The sequence below is a fragment of the Manis pentadactyla genome, chromosome 3, assembly GCF_030020395.1.
Source record: "Manis pentadactyla isolate mManPen7 chromosome 3, mManPen7.hap1, whole genome shotgun sequence".
Classification (NCBI taxonomy): Eukaryota; Metazoa; Chordata; class Mammalia; order Pholidota; family Manidae; genus Manis; species Manis pentadactyla.
Window position 1 is genome coordinate 175,768,240 of NC_080021.1, and position 22,000 is coordinate 175,790,239.

The window sequence follows — 22,000 nt, forward strand, 5'->3', positions numbered from 1 at the left end:
GAAGAATTCAATTGATTATTTTACTAAAGTTTTTTAATAAAGGAACACTCATTCACAGGAATAGTCATAAGCTATTGTGGGCAATGTCGTTTAGGATAAACAACCTCCTTACATTGGGAGGGGTTATCATTCTATGACAAAGGCCTCTGTAAAACATTTATTGTAAATTTTTTTAAAAAGAAGTAAATAAAGCAGTTGAGCTATTTAAATGATTTTATAATATTTAGCTTAGAGCAATAGTCCCAAACATTATACCCTCTCAGATGATTAAATATATTATTTCGTGTTAGTTTGATGGGCTGTTTGAGGTTGGGGGAGGTCTGTGGTTCATAATGTTGAAAAGAGACATTTCCATGATACCTGAGTGAGAAATATAGATATTATATAGCATGACTACTCTTTTACTTATTCTTCTTAAACAAAAATGTCAAATTTCCTTCCACAGTTTAGAAAAAAGAAAAAAAAAATTGTCGAGAAAATTGACACCGACATCACTATAGAAAGTGGCAACCGGGCAAGAGAATGAGGCAGGAATTAGCACCATGGACAGAGACGAACCTACCCTGAATAAAGGTTTGCACAGCCTGGTAATGTTTTCTGTCCCTTCCAGTGAGATGCGAAAACTGCACTTTGTGGGAACGTTTCATTCCAGACTTTAAGTAAGAGGCTGCCCTACTCCAAAGAAATATGTTTATTTTTAAGTAGACTGGCTTTTGCTAGGACGCGGCCTTCGTGATAAGCCATCAGGAGAGTTAGAGCCCCGAACTCGCTGCGGACCCTCCACTGTTCCCCTTTTCTCATGCACTCTCTTGCCCTGGTGAGCCTGCCTTTCATCAAAGTGGTCTTGCAAAATAAATGCAAATCCAGGTAGTCATCGAAAAGTCTGCTAAACCTACTCCAGAGTTTTTAGCCTTCGATATTCCCAGCGGGAATAGCCACAGAAACGCCTATACACTCCCCCTCGCTCCTCTCCCCCAATTCTTCTGCTGGCTCCCTCCACCTCCTGGCAAAAGGGCAAAGCCCCTTATCCGAAGACGAGTGACCTCCGAGACTATTTTGAAAAGCATCCTTTATTTTGCAAACACTTCTGCATTAGGGATAGTGCCAGAAGCGGCAGTGAGCGGGTTCACAAACATCCTTCACTTTCTCTTTACATTTTGTCTTTAAACTCCTGTTCCAGGAAGAAGACTGTAAAGGGGAACAAACTCAATGGGAATTCCCCCTAAATCCTGACGTTACTATTTACACTTAAATACCATGTGAGTTCTTTGTTTAAATGTTAAGATTAAATGTAATATAGTGTCGCAGCAAATCTTTGAGTCCAGCCGAGCTTGTTGTTCGCCACCACCACCATCTTTTTTTCTGGGCAAAATTTATGGGAAGTTCATTTTTCTTTAGGTGATTTGCCTGCAAATATTCAGACCAAGATCTGTTACACGTGCCCCAGAGCGTCTCGGAAAAGATTATTTGCAGTTTCGTATCGACGATCGTTTATGTAAACGCCCGCCCAAATGTCCTCAAATTTCTTTTCCTCCCCTCTTCTACTCAGTAGCAACTTTTAGCCGGAAAAACTCACGTCTTTCCTGAACGTGCAAAGGGAGATCTAGGCGACCAGGCGAGGGTGAGGCAAGAAAAACTGGAGGTGAGAAAGGGCAAATCACAGCTTTGTGTCCGTTTCTTTCGGGGATGCTAACAGCCTTCCTTAAGCTTCCTCCTGGAGCCGATACATCTCATGCAAAATTAATACAAGTAATTAAAAATAGCAGTTTCCAAAGTTAAAGGAAACCATCTGTCTCAGCTGGTGACGATCAGTCTTTTCGCCGGTTTCTTTACCGGGAACTGGGAAGAAACGGTTTTTCTGCTTCCAGTGCTCAGAGGCTCTTCCTTATATTGCAGATTTACGTTTCCACTTGTGTGAGATGCACGTCTAATTTGGAATAATAAAGCCAGGCTGAGCGACCAGTCACTCAGAGCTATCAACTGCGCTCCGCGCGCGGCCCTGCCCCCACCTCCCTCCGGTCTCTAACCCTCCTTCCCTCCTCCCCTTCTTGTTCTCACAGCCCTCCCCCTCCTCCACCGTCTTCTGCTCTCGTACACGCTCACACTTTTCCCGCACGTGTGTTCAGATCAAACCCTTGCCCCATAGAGTAAGTGACCGCACCGGGACACGGTGACAAAGGCAGAGTTTGTATCAGAAGAAGACTGAGGCCCGGGGAGACACAGCAGCTAGAGAAACAGCTGTCTTATCAGCCCGCTGCAGAGATGGAGATGGCTCAAGAGGTCCTCAACAGATAATCACTTGAATAGGTTTGCAGTGCGCCAAACTTCACGCTTGATAAGGCCAACCCAATGTAGAGAGCAGCCCAGACCCTGCTCCATTCTGTTTTATCTGGGCTGTAAATTAAGAAATTGAAATTCAGGTGGCAGAGGCAAGCAGTCTGCTGATAGACCGCTAAAGTAAACTGTCATTAAAATGCTTTCCGCAAGCAGAAAGGGGGCGCCTGGAACGGGATGCTGTTGTTTTAGTCGGGGGTGGGGAGCGGTGAGAGATTAAAGCTCACGTGTTTTTAAAATTATTTGGGAAGGAGAAACTCTAAGGAGTAGCAAAAGGACACAGCATCTTGATAACGATTCGTAGTCATAGCTACCATGCTAAACAATTTGAAAAGTATAAAGTTGTATGAATTTTGATGTAATAAGGAACAATTTAAACCAATCATTTAGAAAAGATCGTTGTCTTTGTCAGAACATGGGGCAAAGGAAACTCTGACTACAGTGTTAAGTAAGAACAGATTCCAAATGAACTCTGAACTTTTCCTTTTGTTGTAAGAAAAGTAGATTAACCAGATACAGAATAGTTACCATATCTGAGGTTAACTTGACCTTGTTGTTGAAGTGATATATAGTCACCGGAGAAATTACAGGGTGATTTTTAGAATAGCCTTAAGAAGTGATCACAGAAAAGAATCTGCTTAGCTACTTAAAAGAATAAGAGTTACATTTCACACCCTCCCCCTCTGCCCACATAATTTCCATGAAGTAATTTCAGGAGACAAAAATTTCCGCGTGTGTATTTTGAAATCACCTGGTCCTTACAGCACATTTTATATCTAGTCTTATGTCTGCTTGATGGGTATGAGACATGAAATGCTATGCATTATTTGAGTAAGTGTTTCACAAAAAATTTTAAATGTTTAATGAGCAGAATATACTTAGTGACCTTGTTGTCTTGATTCACTAATGATTGCACTGTACCTCGTTCTTTTTGTCATTGAGTGGATTGTAAATTCACTAATGTACAATTATGGGAGTCTGTAAGTGTGAGAGGATGCATTGCATTTTCCACAATATCATTGATATTTCGAGTTTTAGCAGCAGTTCTAAAAAAGTACCTTTAGCCCATAATATGTAGTTACTGCAGCTTTAGAAAATCAATCACTTTTTACTTTGTTTAACCCCAAAACTTGGATCAGTGTCAGAGTGTACTTATTGACAATATAAGAGCTGCTTAAATTACAGTGGGGTGAAGAAGAATTAAAAATTAATTTGTTGGGAAAAGTGATGAGAAAAAATTTAAGATGCTAGTACATGTTTTAGTACTTACGAAACTATTTAGATATATTTTGGAGTTCTTTCAAACTCTGAAGTTGTTATCTAATGAGCCACAGGGAAGTAAGCAAATAAATATAAGTCATAGAATCTCAAACACATTTCTGAAGAATTCTTTATGCAAAAATCCTTCATATCTTGTAACACAGAAAACAGGATTTTTTTTTAAATTCAAGTGCATGGGTGAATGAGTGTTGTATGTATTCTTTAATGAGAAAGAAATTTATGTTTATGTAAGTTAGCTCTTCCTTTCTATACCATTATTTTCCATAATGTTATAATGTTGGATTAAATAATGGCTACTATATAAGCATTTTAAGTATTCTTTTAATGAATTCTAGCCTTTTAGGCACTATTAAGTTATATTCAGAAAACCATGTAAGACTTCTTTGTGCCTGTTACAAATAACCAAACAAGTTTGAATTGCCAGCTTTAATGAGGCTTTTAAGCTATAGTTATTTTTGTTATTCTTAATTAAATTGAAAATATACATACAGTGGGCAGCTTAAACTACTCTTTGTCAATACAGGTAGAACTTGTTAAAGATGGTGATTTACAGAAGGGTTAAAAGATGTACTCTCACTAAATCTGAAATGTGAAAAAAGATATCTAATACATATAAAATAATATAACATTTCAAAACAAAGAATTTTTTTTTAATTTCATTATTGAACAGAAAAATCTTTTAGCATTAAATTATTATAAACCTAATTTTTGTCACAAATAAATGCTATATATAGTTTCTAAAAGCATAGCAATTCATTATAAAAAATGAAAAATAACTAAAATTGTAGAAGTGCAAAATACATCTTTAGAGGGATTCCTCATTATTAATTCCTCTTTATAGGAAGTAGGATGGTAAATTTTTAAGGCAAAACAGTCTTTCTATGATGTATAAGGCAAAAATATTGAAAGATTTGGAAATATCTAAAAGACATAATGTTTTTGTTTAAAACTGATTATAATTCCATTACCAAAAAAAAAAAAAATCAAAAAACTAATTGTGTTCCAGATAGAACATTTATCTTCAGCTGAGGGTTAAATGAGTAATACATAATCAGTTCCTATTTTTAAATGTTTATTCCTCATCTTTGACAAATCACCCATTTCAGTTTGATTCTAGCATCTTTTGAGTGCCTATATTTGTAGAGTATGTCTTTACAAATTTTTCAATAGTATAGCTTGTCAAAAAATTAGTCCTGTAAATATAAATTGTAATGTTACTCTATTAGGTGCTACAATTTTGAAAATTGTTAAGGGTTTGGATTTTTACTCAGGTACATCTGGGTTTGAACCTGACTCCACCTTTGTGGGGTCCTCAGCAAGTTATTTTATCTCTTCTAAGCCTTGATTTCCTGATCCATAAAATCGTGATAATAATGCTTAATTTAGGTTCACTGTAAGGTTAAATATAATCATGAGTGGAAAATATTCAAGTTCCCTGTCATGAAGGAAGCAGCTGATACATGGTAACTACAATTATGGGAACAAAAATGGTGACTTAGCGCATTTATTTGCTAAAGCCAGAATTAGAGTTCCTGATATTACATACTGTCTCTTAAATATTTTCATTTGCTCCCATTAATGTCCTAACTGATATATCCTATGATAATATCTTCTCACATTTCTAATTGTAACCAAGTTTAAAAGGCCCCAAAAGACATAAAATCTTCTGTCTGCCTGTTATGTGGCTTCAATATATTTCCCAATACAATTTCATGATTCACCCATAAAAAGTTGTGGGTCTTCAAAAAGGAACTTAGTCTGATATCCCATATGATTGATATAATAATAAAAACACCTCAGATTTTTATAGTTCCTTTTATCACAGAAAGCTCAATGTACTTTTACATATTTATCATTGTAACGTAGGAGGTAAGGAAGGACATAAATTATTTCTCATTTTCAGGAGCATAACAGAGGCATTAGGAGTATAGGTAATATTTCTAAATTTAAGAGAAATACAGAACAGGTTTCCTGAATGTCAGTCTTTTTGCAATGTGTTATTTACTCTCTTTGGCATTAATTATGACCATTGTTACTTTAGTTAGGCTCAAAATGTTAGTGTTTGGTATTAAGTATAGGTTATAATTCAGTTAATTACTTGCTGAAACCAAGCTGAGTCAAATATATACCATCACTGTCTAATCAAATTAAAATATTTTTATTTTATACCAAGACACTTTTATTTTTCAATTATACATACACACACACACAGACACACATGTATATTATCTATTCTTATTTACCATTCTGTGTTAACTCTAAGGCAAGAGTTTAAAAGTTACTCATCATTTATGGCTTTAAAAGAAATCAGTTTCAATCTTCTTATTACTTGCCTCTCCCCAGGTTCATTCTTTCTCTACATACATTTTATAGGCTATTACATTTATTCCATTTACATAGGCTAACAGTACTTTCTGCCCTAGTTTTCTATTTCTTAGTTGTCTGTGCTTGAAAAATCTATCAAAATAAATTTCCAAAGGAATATAGAGGTAGACTGTATAAAGGGCACAAGAGAATATGCTTTTTATAATAGTTTTTTGTTTGCTTTGAATGAAACAATGTGGAGAAATAATGCCCACTTGACACTGTAAAACATATAATGTCAAAAAAAATACTAAAACTTGCTTATGGTTTATAGTTTTGCAGTTCCCTCCTGGGCTTACTTTGTCATGGATTAATACAGATGCAGCTGCAGATATGGACTTTCAGTGAGTGAATAGAATGCAAGGAAACAAAACTCTGCAGCCCAATAAAAGAATGAAACTTAAACTTTTTAGATGTCTGCATGAGTAGGTTGCTATGGAAAACCAGATTTAATGTTTTTATTTTAAACTTAAATAGGCACCTATTTGCACTTTAAATGTATCTTAAAATTTGATAAGATTAACCCACTCAATGGCAAGCCCAGTCATGTGACTGCCAAACTTCTATGAGGAAGTGTAATTAGCACCAAGAAGAAACTCACATGCTGACACACACAATAACCAGAGTCGCTCTTTATTGCCATTTCACTGTCAACTCCTTTTAACCCTTCCTGTTGATGTAACTAAATGGAAAATCTATTTTCGTGATTGAGCATATGTATTTGCATTTTAAGACTGAAAATACTGTTGTAATAGAAACAATATTGTGTTCCTTTGGTCCTTGTCATTCTACTAGGAGAAATTAGAGACTATGGTTGTTTGAAATGTCAGTTTTTATAAACATGAGTTGGAAGATGTAACATAAATGAATGGTGTTACAGACTGTTAAAGTTGTTTGAGTAACAAATAGACATTTCCCTGAAACATTTTGACACAATTTACTGTGAAATTTCTTTTTTTCTCTTGCTGAACTTTCTAGATTCCTTGTGCAGACAATAAGAAGAAAAGCCTTTCTTTTATGTCAGTGTTCACTATTTAACTCACAGAGCACTGATGTTTTCTAGAATACTAATATTTCCTGGATGTAAAATGAATACTAAAAGAAAGGCATGTCTTTATGCTCATCATATCAAAAGAATACATGAAAATATGGGCCCCTTTATAAGGTTTTTATGAAAGAGGAAAATATAAATATATATATTGCGGTGTTTTATTCCTTAAATTTAAAAGACCTTTATATGAATCTACTTTATTAGGATGTGTGTGTGGAGAGGGGCACGTGTTCAGAACAGATGAAATGATGTTCAAAGGTGAAAATGATGAGACTTTGATGGTGGAGACTAGGCTGACTGTGGTGAAGGCAGTAAATGGGCTGGAGGGTGATAGGATATTAGGTTGGTTAGGTATTGTGGAACTACTTCACGGAAGGCTTTGAGAGCCAGCAGAGGAAGTACTGACATAAAACAACTGGATACAGGATATATCTATTGACAATCATATATTCTGGACTTGGCAAGCAGGAGGTGACTCAAAGGCACGGGAATCAGAATCAAGCCATAAGGAGGGTTGCAAAACCTTTTGTCTAAAACCTAAGACTGCTTGGAATGAGGTGGTAAGGTCAGGAATAGAGATGGGGGGAAGACTGACAGGTATAGAAAAGAGGTTCACCCTGATAATAACGAAAATGTTTTCATGCCAAAATGTTTATAGCAGGCACTGAAAAAGTGATAGCACTTAGAACAAATAATATATTTGAGCCCAAGAGCCCAAGGAAAGCTGTGAGGGAGAGAAACCAGGAATCACAGCCTCTCAGGCTGCACCTACAGTTGCCTCTAAGATATCTTTGTGCCTAAGAGGGAGCTTTAAAAACACTGCTAGGAAAGGATGCACTGAGCTAAAGATTCCTGGGCTTAGAGAAAGGAGACATGAGTCCTAATATTACTTCTCCCACTAACTAGCTGATTGCCTTCAAGTCACTCTGCCTAAACTTCCTGATTCCCAGAACACTGAATTAGTAAGAATACTGATAATGGGTAATGAGCATTAAGTACATACTATGTGCTAGGCAGCATTCTAATGCATTATGTACATTAAATCATTCAATCCTCACAATAATCCTACCATTTTAAAGGTGAGGAAATTAAGTAATTTTTCCAAGATCACACAATTAGAATTTGACAGAGCTGGGATTTGACCCCAGGTAGTCAATTTTTATGGCCAAGTCTTTAGCTGCTATTTATTAAATAACCTCTAAAGTACTATCTAGATGTAAAGTTCAGTTATTTGAAAAAAAATGGCAGAAATTAAAGATAACATAATCCTTGCAATAGAACAAAAGCATAAGGAAAATGGATATTGCAGTTAACATAAACAGACAAAACTATGTTTTTGGAACAAATAATCATACTCACGTCTTGCCATATTATCTATTGCCAGCAAATGGAAGAGAGATCAAAGTGATAATTGGATGACTTGCTTCTTTAAATGATTCAGGTCAAATACAATAGGATTTTAGAAATATTACAGTATATGTCCAAGGAAGTCCTAACCACTGACATTATTATTTTGGGGTTTGAGGAAATTTTATTATTTAGCTTTTGTAAATTTTAATATCCAAATGTCTAATCCATAACCGTATGGCAACTAGTTACAAAAACATTAAAAGGAATAGTATATATTTGTAATTTAGTGATATATGAGGATTTCCATGAAATATTGAATGTTGAGAACATTCACTAAATATAGAAAGGATGGTCACTAGAACATTAAACAGTGGCTATTTTGAAATAATAGGAATTGGTCTATAGTTATATTTTTCTTTATTTCCTGCATTATTGGGTTTGTAAAAATTCGGAGTATGTGTCTTTTTTATATAATAGAAACACAGGTAGTTTTGTGTCTTGAGGAAAAAAACTTCTGCAGCTCAAGAGCTCAAGCTTCAGCTGTGTAGCCACCAGGTGGGAGCAGGTGGTAATATTGAGGGGTGAGGACCAGAGAGAAGACAGATTAACAGCCCTGGAGCTTTATATTTTATACAAAAAATAATATACTCTTACAAAAACAAATCTTGATATTTCATGCATATGAAAAATAAGTATAATAGAGTAAAATGATTTTAAAAATCTCAGAAATTGCTCTACCAGTTTCTTAGAAGAATACAGTATCAGATCTAACTATCCTGTCCAGTTAGAATTGCCTAATATTAATTTTACACAAGAACATCAACTATTTCCTTCTCTTACTGCTATTTATATTATAGCCAAGGGATGTTCTTTTCATTTAATTAATCATTTCTTTTTCCCCATTATACCCTTTCCTACAGTTCCTGTAGAATCTCATAAAATGAGCCCAACTTGCAAAGCCCTTAAAATGATTTGCTTGTATTTCTATGGCATATACGTAAGTGAAAACCATAATACAGTAAATAATTATAATGAGATAGAATAAAAACTGGCTCCCTGACAGGTACCATTTAGTGAATTGCTATTCCAATGCCCTAAACAGTCACCTGAGTTAATTCAATTTTCATATTGTTTAATTTTTGTCTTTAAAAATATTCCTCAGAGAAAGAAAAAAACTGGACTACTGTCTCAGCTCTATAGGATTGTACAGTCTGAACATCCTCATTTATTTACTTAATTTTGCCATTAAAATATTCTAATATTATGACCAAGGATCTAACAAGAGCTACATGCAGGTATTATTAATTGTTAAAGGAGTATGATTTAACTTGTAGTATTGGTAGAACTGGAAAAGAGGGTATTAAGAAACAATATCAAAATAAGAGAAATATATTTTTTAACATGTGTTTTAAAGTGGCTCTGTTACTATCTTTTAAGCTTTATAAATTGCAAACATATATTAACTTTTAGATATGAATTATGACCATTTTGAAAAAAGTTATTTGTCATAAACAGAGGACATAAAGTGAGGCTGCCCTTGCTCTTGCACTCATCTGACTCATGGCGCAGTCTTGAATAATTTTAAACCAAACATGACTGTGGCAATCAATTTTCATCCAATTTATTGGGCATGAGTTAAAGCCAATTAAAAAACCATTTTTGGTGCAGTTCAAGGGGAAAAATGTATAAACCCATGAAAAACAGATTTCAGTCCTAGACATGAGTCATCACTATTCTAAATAATGGTGTCAGCCCCAAATCAGAAAGAACAAATCCTAAAATTGCATATTCTACACTGGAAACTGCATTTCTCAGCAATGATTTTATACAACTTCTCATACTTTTAAATGAGAAATTAACCTGGAAGGAAAATCATGCTCTTCTAACTATCTCATTTCTAAATTTTTTTTAGCCATGAAATTAAAAGGTAGTTTATAGCAGCTCTTGAGTTTCTGAACCAAGAATTAAAGTAGAAAGTAATATGCAACTTTTATACAAAAAAAAAACAAAAACATTTTGCAATTTTCAAGTATCTTTTACCTATTAGACCATTTCTCCTTTCACATGAATATAGTGGTTCTGTTTTAAGGCCATAAAGTGAAACAATCCCTGTACACTCCAGATAATCGTAGGGTACTCAAAGCAACAAAATGGAAGCTTCTAGGTTAGAAATTACAACTATAAAATACAGCCATCCATTTTCAATAGGTATATTACAAAGGCCTTTTCAGAGTTGCAGCGGTTCAAGTATTCAAGGCAACCTGCATTCTAGTTCTGCGGCTCCCATGTCCTTGGTATATGACTTAGGCAAGTTGTCTGACTTCTCTTCACCTCATCTTTCTCATTGGTAAAATGAGTTACTGCAAAAGTAATAGTCACATTTTAAGGGATATTGTGAATATTAAGTGAAAAATATTTGTCAAGTGCTCAAGAGAGTGCCTGTCACAGAGTGAATATTCAGTGAATGATATTACTGGTGAAAGGCAGTAGTTCTCACACATAACTAAGCACCCATGTCTTGGCCCACCCGTGGAGGTCTTGTCTTTTCAAGTACATGCGCTTCCCAGGGTAGACATCCTACTCAGTAATTCTGAGGTGATGTTTGAAGCATTTGTGTTTATAAAAACCTCCATGGATGATTCTGATGGACTACTGATTTAAAACAAAACACAGTACAGATTTTTTTCAGTTGCCCAGTTAACATGGCAGTAAAGTAAACTGCCTTGAACTGTTTTGGTTCAGCTCTCTGTTGAGCAGATTAATTGGAGTAATTGCCAGATTTGTACTTTGTGTTATGCTGAAAGAGATTTAACTGGGAGACTTTTAAGATTTTATTTACATTAATATGTCTGTGAGGTCACAGGACAAGCATGATTTCCCACAATTTCTGTTATTACAATAGAACTACAGACATGTGAGATAACCCTGAGAAATTAGAGAGTCATTCCATTGGCATGGATATATATTAGTGTTTACTATATGTTGTAGCTTTTACTTCTGTTTTAACAAATGTAGGCAGATAAGACAACATTTCCAAGTTAATCTTTTTCAGAATTTATTTTCTTGTTGAGTTAGTGCATTTCTAACTGTCCTATTTCAAGATAAGTAAGCAGTCTCCTCAGTGACAAAAATCAAGGAGTGCCATGTGGTTAAGAAAAGCAACTACCAGAAAAGTATTTATTTTGGCCTGACATGACCACCAACAGGGTATTCACACCATGATTGTTTAACAAAAAATGAGGGAATTTTCCCTGGGAGTGACTTTTCAATATTTACTGAAACCAAGACTCTCCTTAATATCTTCCAAATAGTGGAGATTAATTCATTAGATTAACAACCTGTCTGCCTCCTTGGAAGAGGAAGAGCAAGTGTCCTAGTAGGCCTTGGGTTTTAGTAATGTTGGTAAATGGACAGCACAAGCCTAGAGGAACAAAGGGTAGCCAGGGTACTAGATGTATCAAGAGGTGATAGAGAGGTGAGAAAACCAACTCCATAGTTTTCACCATTTTTGCCTAGGGCAGTTCTAGGTGAAGCTAGTATATTCTCAGACTTTTGGCTTCTATAGGCTTTGCTGATAAGAAATCAGTTCTTTTTACCCTGGCATATCTCTACACAGAAATCCAAGAAAATTCCAATACTGCTATACCACCAAACAGAGTATATATTTAGAGAGTTTTTAGAGGAAACCATTGATACAGTCTCTCCCTAGATCTGAGAATGCAAACTGCATAGACTGCTGAAGAGCTCACTGGGAAAATACTTATTCTCTGGGAACATTCTACTCCCTCCTCCCCGCCAAGGTTTAAAGATGATTCTATAGTCTAGATATAATTATACATAATCTCTTGATAAGCTATTGGTAGATCAAGACGTCGAATAAGATACTGATCAAGGAGTTGGTATACTCAGATTCTAGATTTAAAACTGTGAAATTTCTATTTTTCTATATATAAAATGAAATTATAGTATTTGATTTCCTTACTTTTTGAGGTTATTGTGGACCCAAAATAAAATGACATACATGAAAACTTGAAAAATTTTATTATTATGACATAAGAATTGAGAGGGAAAAAAGTTATTTTTTAATGTATACAACTCTATAGCAAATTATCCAAAAGCCTTCCAGGAACATATTTCCTTTTTCTTTTTAAGTGAACTTTTTTTTTTCCTTTTTTCAATGATTCCCCAAGAGTTTAAAAATCAAGTTGTACTATAATAACTCTATGTTAAAACTTAAAAAAGTGAAATTGCCTGAAACTTGCTGAACTATCATGGAACATGAAAATGAAAATCTGTAGAAAAAAGTGAAACCTTCCATTTTATTTGTTTATGAATGTGTAATGTTTTATCCAAATCCTTAGACAATTGGTTTTTTAAATGTGGCTCTTTGAAATTTTAGAGAACAGAGTCCTTTCATAATTTTTCTCTTAACCAGCACAGAATTGCTTTCTGACAGCTGGAAGCTTGCGCTGTTAACTCTGACACTTTTCTATTTCACCTGAGTTCAAGGACCCTCAGTGTGTCATCAGGAGGACAGCCAGCAATGTATGTGCTCAGAACCATGTCCAATACAACCTAATTGCAAGGCAACCCCTCCTTACAGGTAACTCAGAACCCCTGTGTCACCTGAATAAGGGAGATATTCTCTCCATTGAGGAAAACCAATTTCTGGAAGCACCTGTTTCTGACCAATGGTCAAGATCACAAGGCTCATGTGACCATAGGATTTCTTGAAGGTTTCAGATGTCAGTCACAGGATTTAATATCCTTTTAACGTTATCAGTACCCTCCCTACCTTTGTTTTTAATATTATTATATAGGAAATTTCCCTTTCATTTAGAGTGCATTTCTGAGTCTTAGTGGATATACTAAGTAGCTAACTCCATTTTTAACTTACAAGAAGAGCAAGCAAAAAGATTATTTCAGAACTGCTGCCATTGCAGTACTATTTATTGTATCCACTAGAGGACCCCTCTCTGAACAGCTCAGAATATCTCCCCTTTCATTCCCTGTGGCCTCTGGCATTTAATGCTCAACTAAACTCCTGAGTTGGGCCACCGGCTACACATCAGTGTTGGGATGAAAACATCTCCTCTACTTTAACACCTCCTGCTAGTTCAATAAAGCAATGTTTAAATAACTGAACTGGCTTCAATGAACTGTACTTGCCATTTTTTTCCTGCTTCTTAGCTAGATAAAATGGAGATAATTATGAAGTGGATGAGCAGGTTTAATGAAAGCCAGTTTCTTTTGGTACACTCCTGAAGCAGCAATCATCATCTGTTTGGCTTTTGAAGAGCAACAATTATAATCACTTAAACCCCCAAGGGGAACAAAAATAGAATTTACATTAGCATATAAAATATACAGCTGGATTGGGCAAGCCTATAAAATTCTGGGGAAATCATTCTAATCTGAATGCTATTCAAACTCACAAGTAAAATGAGTTCAAGAGTATTTTACATGCTTCCTTCCTATAAAATAATACATATAACAATGTGGAGAGGATTTTCCTAAAAATGAACACAAGGAAATAAAATTGTTGCCAGGAGAGAATCCCAGCAGGAATGGGCTAAACTGTATTGTCAAACAATCAGAGAGCAAAATGTATAATGATATTCACATGAAGTACTAATCACTCTTAAGTGAAGATTTTTCATGCAGTTGGGAGTTTGAGGAAGAAAATAGGGTGGTTTCAGCCCATTCAATGATGAAAATCATAAATAAGGAAAATTTTGGATTAATGGTACTTCGCTCTGTTGTAAATGTGAATGCAATACAAAGGAAAGTGAAGTCACTTAAATTGATATCCTATTGTTATGTAGCAGAACTCTCTTTCCTATTTCAAAACATTTTCATATCATTCTCTCTTAAATAACCTTCCATACACTTCCCTTTCTAATTCTAGCCCAGATCACAGGCAATCTCCCTCACCATTTATGTTATTTAATTACTTTTGCTTTTGTGTGCCTTTCACGGTTTGCAAGACACTTTTTTTTTTGTAGAGCATCTAGAAGAATAAAAACGGAGCCTTTGCTTTATCCATTATGCTACTAACAACAAAACACTAACATAATCAATATATTAAAGGCTTCCCAGCAGTGCACATTTGTCAAAGGCTGTGCATCTGAGGAATTACACTAATGAATCTTGAAAACATCCTTGCTGTCCCTCTTCATAAGTTGATATCAAAATATAAAAACTAGAAAATACATACTTCATCTTTGTATTATTTGAAGGCCCACTATTACACTTTTTTAATGGAAAAAGTGTGCAAAACTTCACTGAGAAGCACTTCCTGAATACCCCCACTAAAGCCAACTGCAGGTTTATAGGTGAGAGCTCCTAAAAGCACTTTGCACACACCTCTGATAGCAATTATCTCACTGCATTATAACCATTTGTTGACGCGTCTGTCTCCTACACAGACAGTGGTGCACAGCTTGATAGCAAAGCCATCCTTTCCATTGGGTGTCTAGCACTGTGCCAAAAACCTAGTAAGCATGCAATAATGTTTGTTAAATGAAGAATATCATCCATTTGTATCCCAAGACACATCAAAATGTTACAGTGTCTATGGTAAGAATCAAACATATATTAAATACCAACTCTGCCATAATATCAGAATTAGTGGTAAAAAATTATGCACTGAATAATTAGAAATTCACAAGCCTAGATTACTGTAGTAATCTTCACTCTCATTATCCTTAACAAAGAATAGTGGTCAACTTTTAGACTTTATTAAATATTTATAATGTGTCATGTGGTTAATGATTTTTGCTGGAAATACTAAAAAACCTGAGTTCTTATTAAAAAATAAATAAAACACTTAGCACTGCCTTCTCAGCCTTCATTGATGTCTGCCAGGTGTGGTGGTATCTAGCTTCTATTATTCTGCCATTTCCTGTAAACCCTTCATGCTCTGAGAGGCTTCGAAAGCCCATAACATATAACTTTACTGTTATGTAAATGTAATTAATTCATATTTAAAGGAATTTACAGGTATAATTGAGGTGCACAGCTTGAAGGACTCCAGGACCTGTGCAGGCACTGTCTTAAGGTCCTTTTATTCTTTTCCTTGTCTAAATATTTACTAAAGATTTCCACATTTTCCTGAAATTTTTCAAATGAAGTTATCATTTTGTATGAAGTTATGGGGAAGCAAAAGTGGAGCGGTAGAAGAAAACAGATTCCACAAACCGATCCCAAAATACTCTAGATTTTTAGTTAATAATAAAGGTAGTTAATATTTTTGTCATTAGATAAAATTCAGTTTTGTGCCATTAATTATCACATAAGTTTAACACTGAAACTGCTTCAATAATTTTTTTACTTCATACTAACAAAACCGTAACTTTTTGTATATGTATATTTATATATACTTATTATTTATAAATACAGACCTATGCACACTGATGAATTTGCAAGGAAAAAATTGTCTAGATACAGTCCTATGATTGTAGTACATAATACAGTAATGTAAATTTCCAAATCAAGGGTAAAATAGAAAACTACACAAATATTTTATTAACTGTGATAAAAACAGAGCCTGAATTTCCTTAGGATGAAGCAAGTAACTAGAATTAGCTTTCTTGCTGGGTAAAAATCCAAGGGTCTTTTGAGGCATGCCCTCCAAGGTCAAAGTGAAGTAGAGTTGAAGTTATATGACCAAGTGCAGAATATTGTAAGGTTGAAGCTTCACAATTCTCCCTTTTTTAACATGTTTCTTTAAAGTCCAAAATTATCAGACTTGAAAAAGCTATTGGCACTTTCATAGCAATTGGGTTTAAACATGATAGATCTGGATGATTTAATATTATGAAGGTCTGAAACATACAAAACAGATGAATCAAATTTTAAAAAGTTCTTAATTTAACAAGAGTGTTGATTCAAATTCTGGTGAGCTCTCGGCATTTAAAAAAAAGTAACCCAATATTTTTAGAAAAGGTTTACACAAAACAACTCCAGAGCCCATATACTGCATAAAATGCAGATAGAGTTATTCAGAGCACTTTCACTTCTTCTCAGGTGAAAGTGAGAAATTGAGCAGTTTTCTGCTGAATGTAAATAATGTCCTTAAACATTTTCTTCATTGGTACTTAGGAGTACCTGAATGGATTATCTTGATAAAATCATAGCATCTCCATTTTTGCAGATCCAAGTTAATAAATAAGTAAACATTATCAGCTGCAATATCTGTATCCCAATCTTTCAGGTTCAAAGATTTTATTTTTAAAAAAGAGCAAAATTAGAGCTTTTTAAAGGGAAAGGATTTTTCTCTTCTATTTGAAAGTCTATCATGTTTAATATTTAAAAAATGACTCATATAATGGGGCCCCATTTGAAAAATCTATTTTCTATATCACTTTCAGTTTTGTCTCTTTAGTTCACTTTATTTTTTTTAACTCATCTTTGAATATGCTTTGTTTTTGTTCTTTGATTAGTACATTTTAATTTGAAATTATTTGAATAGCTTTGTTATTATTTTCTTTAATTTTTTTTTAAGTATAGTTGTTATACAATCTTCTATTGGTTTCAAGTATACAACACAGTGGTGCAACAGTTATCTACATTATTAGATCCTCACCCCCACTAGTGCAGTTATTAATCTGTCAATATGGGAAGATGTTACAGAATCTTTGGCTATATCCCTGTGACCAACTTACATTATGACTGAGAATTTTTGTGCTCGTTTTTCCCCCTCACTCGCCCCACCACGCACTCCCTCCCCTTTCCCATGGTAATGACCAGTCACTTCTCAGTGTCTGAGTCTACTGCTATTTTGTTCTAAATGAATTCACTTTAAAAAGACACTGCATAATTATGGTAGAAGTTAACTGAGTATAAGAATATCAAAGTAAACTCTAACAGAAAATATATATTATGGCAAAAAAAAATCATCAAATGATTTGCTACCTATAAAATCATGTATTTCATTACTTCAGCAAATGCTATGGTAATTGAATTTTTAAAGTCTTTAAAATGAAAAATTAAGTCTCATTTAAGTTGGTAAAATGAAATAAAAATCACTCTATTGATTTTAAGTCCACTTTCAGGAAAACTGGGTTTGCAAGTAAAGTTTTCCTTTTATTAAGTAGATATGGTTGGTACTTATTTGAATATACTTTGTCATTATAACTGATTTAATCTTCCTCTCCTTTTATTTGATTTTGGGGTAGGATGGAGAATGCAATAAATTCTCCATAATTATTGCCCCCAAAAGAAATGACCAGCCAAAGTAGGCTGATGGTATCCAAACCCAATGTAGGTATATAGTTAGAAATATTTCAGCAAGATTTTTTTCCTCAAAAAATGTTTTATCAAAGTAATTGCCAAGATTAACAAGGTAATTATTCTTATCTTTGGAATTTGTTGAGATTATATGAGCTTATGGGGAAGGTCTCTTTAAATTTAGTAAGTTATTTCATATATTTTCTATTATTTGATTATCAATTTGTTTGATTTGGGACCTAAGTTTAGAGTCAGATAGATTTTTGATTTAAATCCTAAGATGTCTGACCTTACCCTATTCATTTAAGTCATAATAAAACCTACCATGTGTTTTGAAGATTAACTGAGATAATACATGTGAAGCACTTCCTATATGACTGGATTCATGCCAGGATCATGGCCAGTAAATACATGTTAACTATTACAATTAGCTTCATACCTGTTTTAGACTGTGTATTTGATATATGATAGTAAGGTTAATACAAATAGAAGTATTAAATGAAGATTAGCTTTCATTTTTAAAATGATAGTATCACTTCAGCCATTCCTTTTTTGCCTTTTTGCCTGCAGGTACAAATTTCATGTCCTCAACATGGTGTAAGAGGTAGAACCTTGCCATGTAATATTAGATGACCCTGGCTACCACCCATTTTCATTCCCTACATCTCATCCATTTTGCTCCTTTATTTATGATACCATTTACTTAAAGTGAGTCGATGTTATGGGAAACAATAAATATTTCTCTGAGAGTATTGTTTACTTAGAACTTTGTTCTTATGAACATTATAAACTTCCTGTTATTTATAAAATTTATTCTAATGGACTGAGGTTTAGGGAAAATACCAGTCCATGGCCACTGTATTTCTAATGTGCTAATAACATATAATTAGAACACTGAGGAAAGAAAAGGCTTATTATAGTATTACATTCTGATAGAAAGAAATTTCCATATTAAGAATATTTGGCAAATCTAAAATTGCCACACTAGTATTAGTGAGGGAAAGTGCCAGGAACATATGGTGCTAAATAGTCTGGTTACTTTTATAGGATATTAAACTACATGCACTATTATGGATTATACTTAAAAAACTTGCAATTACCCAACTTATTTTAAATAATAATTTTTTATGAATGTCTTCAACTAAAACAGTATATTCAGTGTATAGGTAGAAAATTACAGTAAAATTGAAGGCTTGCTTGGGACTATGAGTAGGTAAAATAATTTTGATTAAAGGTGTTTTTTCTCACAGTATCAAGTAATCTAATTTTTACACATCTACAGGCCATAAATATACTTGCAAGTATCTATACAAAATTGGTAGATAGTAAATTCTTACTTCGTTTATATTTTGTAGAAAAATACAGTTCAAGATGCTTATTTTAAAACCCCAGATGGTACTAACATAGTTCAAGGTTAATTCCAAAATTGAAAAGGTATGACAGTTAAGTAGTATGGTCCAAAATAAATTATAAAGTTAAAAATTTTGTTAGTTGACTACCCATAGCCTAAAATTATCAGTACATTAAGAAAAGCAACTCTTGGCTACAACAAATACATGAAATAATACATTCTATTCTAAACTCTTCTGAGATTTTTCTTTCGAAGTTGTACTGAATTGATTCTGCTTGTACCAACAGATTAGTAGTTTAGTTAGCCATTTGGTGTTTAAGCTCTCAAAGTGAAAACTTTTTAAGGATGATGATTGCAAATAGCAAGACAAAAAGCAATGGTGAAGACTTTGTAAGTCAACTTCATAAAGTGTCACTTTCCTGTTATAGTTTCTGGTAAATTACAGTAATTTTATGTAGAACAGACAAAGAATAAGTCAGCTGTTAAAAGAAGTTATCAAATCATGTGCCTAATAAAACATTAATTTTCATTGTAATATCAGTTTAAAAAGTTATTTTAAGTGTTTCTTATGCTCAGAGGGAGTTTATAATAACTCAAAAGTTTTTATTTCAGAATAGATCTTGAGAAATGTAAGCACTGTAATTACATCTGCACACATATAAATGAAAGTTAAGAATGGTTTTAACAAAACATGAAAACAAGTCCTTTCAGGGGGGCATTTTTGTTTCTATTTCATCCTTCAAATGAGAAAACGAAGATGGCCTTCCCTCATCAGAGAACTTGCAGGTTCATTCCAATATAGGGCATCCAGTCATCTCCCTGGCAACAGCCATTGACAAGTTAAAAGTCAAATGGATTCACAAACAGAAAAAGTAAAGACTACTGAGCACTGTTAATTTTTTTTTTTAAGTGCTGAGCTGGCCAAAATATTTAGAATTTTCCAGAGGAAAGGTTGAGTCTTTTACCAAACTTGGAATTATTAACTCAACCACAAATATTAAGTTGGATAGCTATTCTCAGGAAGTGAATGTGAGATAAAGGAACAAAACTCAGAAGTCCTTCTCTGGATCTCGCACTTCAAAACACATAAAAGGGATTAGGAGAGGGGTTGAGGAAGGATCCTTAAATGCATCTGTACACTTTAGTTCAAAAGGGCAGGGGCAGGAAGAGCGATGGGAGATGTGGGAAGGGTAGTACGCAATTCCTTTTTCCAGCCTCAAACTTTTTAAGATCACAACTTTCCAAATGTATTATTTGGGCATCCTTTAACGTTTAAAATTTGTCTTAAGAAGGATGATTTCTAACGTTGCTACCCGAAGAAGTGTGAGGAAGAAAAGAAAAGGTCTAACGGTGCAGGTGAGGACACAGAGACTGTAGTGAGTGAGGGTGACCCCATTGTTCCATTTCTCCTTAAGGATTTTGATCAGGAATGACCTCACTACTGTGCTGAGTTCAGTAAGTTAGAGCTGCACGGTTCTTTTGAAAACAGACAATAACCTAGTTCCTTTCCCCTCCCTCCCCGGCACCTCGACCCTGCAGACAGCCAACTCTTTCCCACTTGAAATGCACCAAACCCATTACCTTCCCGAATATCAACCAGATTAAATACGGCACGTCTACTGACCGTAGTAACGAGAAAAACAAAATTAGAACTATTGCTTTTTGTTTCATCGCTCCCTCTTCCCAGCCCTCAGCCCTTTGTGTGTGATGATTCCCCTTCAAAGCATCCACACACCCAGCGTACAAGAAAAAATGGTAATTTTTGGCTTAAAAGTTCACTTACCACGGCAACCTCATATTGCTTTGTCATGCTTTTTGCACTTAATTTTTCAAAACTGCTTGTGCAGGACGCAGAACTGGGAAGGCAGGACTAAAGTATCTCTAGTAATCACAACAAAAAGGAGAGAACATTCACCAATCAGAATAACATTTAAATGCACAAACCCGAGCTAGACGCAAGGTTCTGACGATACTAGGGAGGGGTGGGAGTGGAAAAAGCAAAGCTAACAAAACAAAAGGTAAAGGGGAGAGTTGAGTGGTTGGAGGGGAAATTGATCCAAGCCGTCTTTGGACTGAGGACTGGCTTAAAACCATCCGCACCACCACCCCCGCCCCCAGCACCCCCGCGATTACCCGAGTGACTGCACTTGCCTCCAGCCAGCTCAACTGCAGGAGAGGAATGCCCCATCTAAGTTCACTAGCCCTGCCAGTCTTCCACTGCCTGATGGGTTCGTTCAGAAAACCCTTCCAGAGGCTTCCATCCACTTGAGGTCTGGGTTTGGCTGCTGCTGCGGGGCTGTTGCGAGCAGCTGCAAGGATCGTCGCCGTCTCGTTCCTGCCTCATTCGCGCTGCACAATAGTCCCGGCTGGGTGCACCTCATTAAGCCAGCACGAAAGCCCCAGGAGCAGGGCAAGCAGTGTGACAGCGCTGCCCCTTTGTAATGACTGTGTGATGGATGCAACCAAAGGGTGGGGTCTGGGTGGGTCAAAACTGTTAATGACGGTATGTATCATTCTGTCTGTCCTCCCGGAGAGGGAAGCCCCCTGCCCTCCCCCTAGGTCTCTCTCTCTCTCTCTCTCTCTCTCTCTCTCTCTCCCCCTCCCTCCCTCCCCACCCACCACACACATACACACGCGCGCGCGCGCGCGCGCACACACACACACACACACACACACACACACACACACACACAATTTTGCTTCCTCTTTCCCCACCTCCCTATGGCATTTTCTACAGTCAGCATTTTTTAAAGTATGAAAACCAGCAAACTATCAGGTCATTTCTATCTAAACAGCTCATGAAAGGCGAATTTTTCCTAACACTTAAGGAAACACAAGTTCCTAACATTGAAAATACAGGCGGAAGCGGTGCGAGAAGAGCTGGGAGGGTGGGTGGCAGAGCAGGGGGGAAGCGAGGTTGGAAAGGGAGCGCGACCTTAACTAGCCAATGGTTTGCCACTCTCGGTCCACGCGCACCAACTCGGCGCGGCTCCGGGAGGCGCGGGACGGCGCTGCGCTGCGCGTGGTTCTTCTGCGGG

General features: G+C 35.5%; 1 protein-coding gene across 1 annotated transcript in view; it reads right to left on the reverse strand.

Moving 5' to 3' along the window:
- Positions 1-20,839, reverse strand: part of ELAVL2 (ELAV like RNA binding protein 2) — a 164,883-nt gene extending 144,044 nt beyond the window's left edge. The window contains exon 1 of the mRNA XM_036898138.2: positions 20,746-20,839. The gene's annotated coding sequence lies outside the window, so the exon portion shown is untranslated. The remainder of the gene's footprint in view (positions 1-20,745) is intronic.
- Between the last annotated feature and the right edge of the window lie 1,161 nt (positions 20,840-22,000).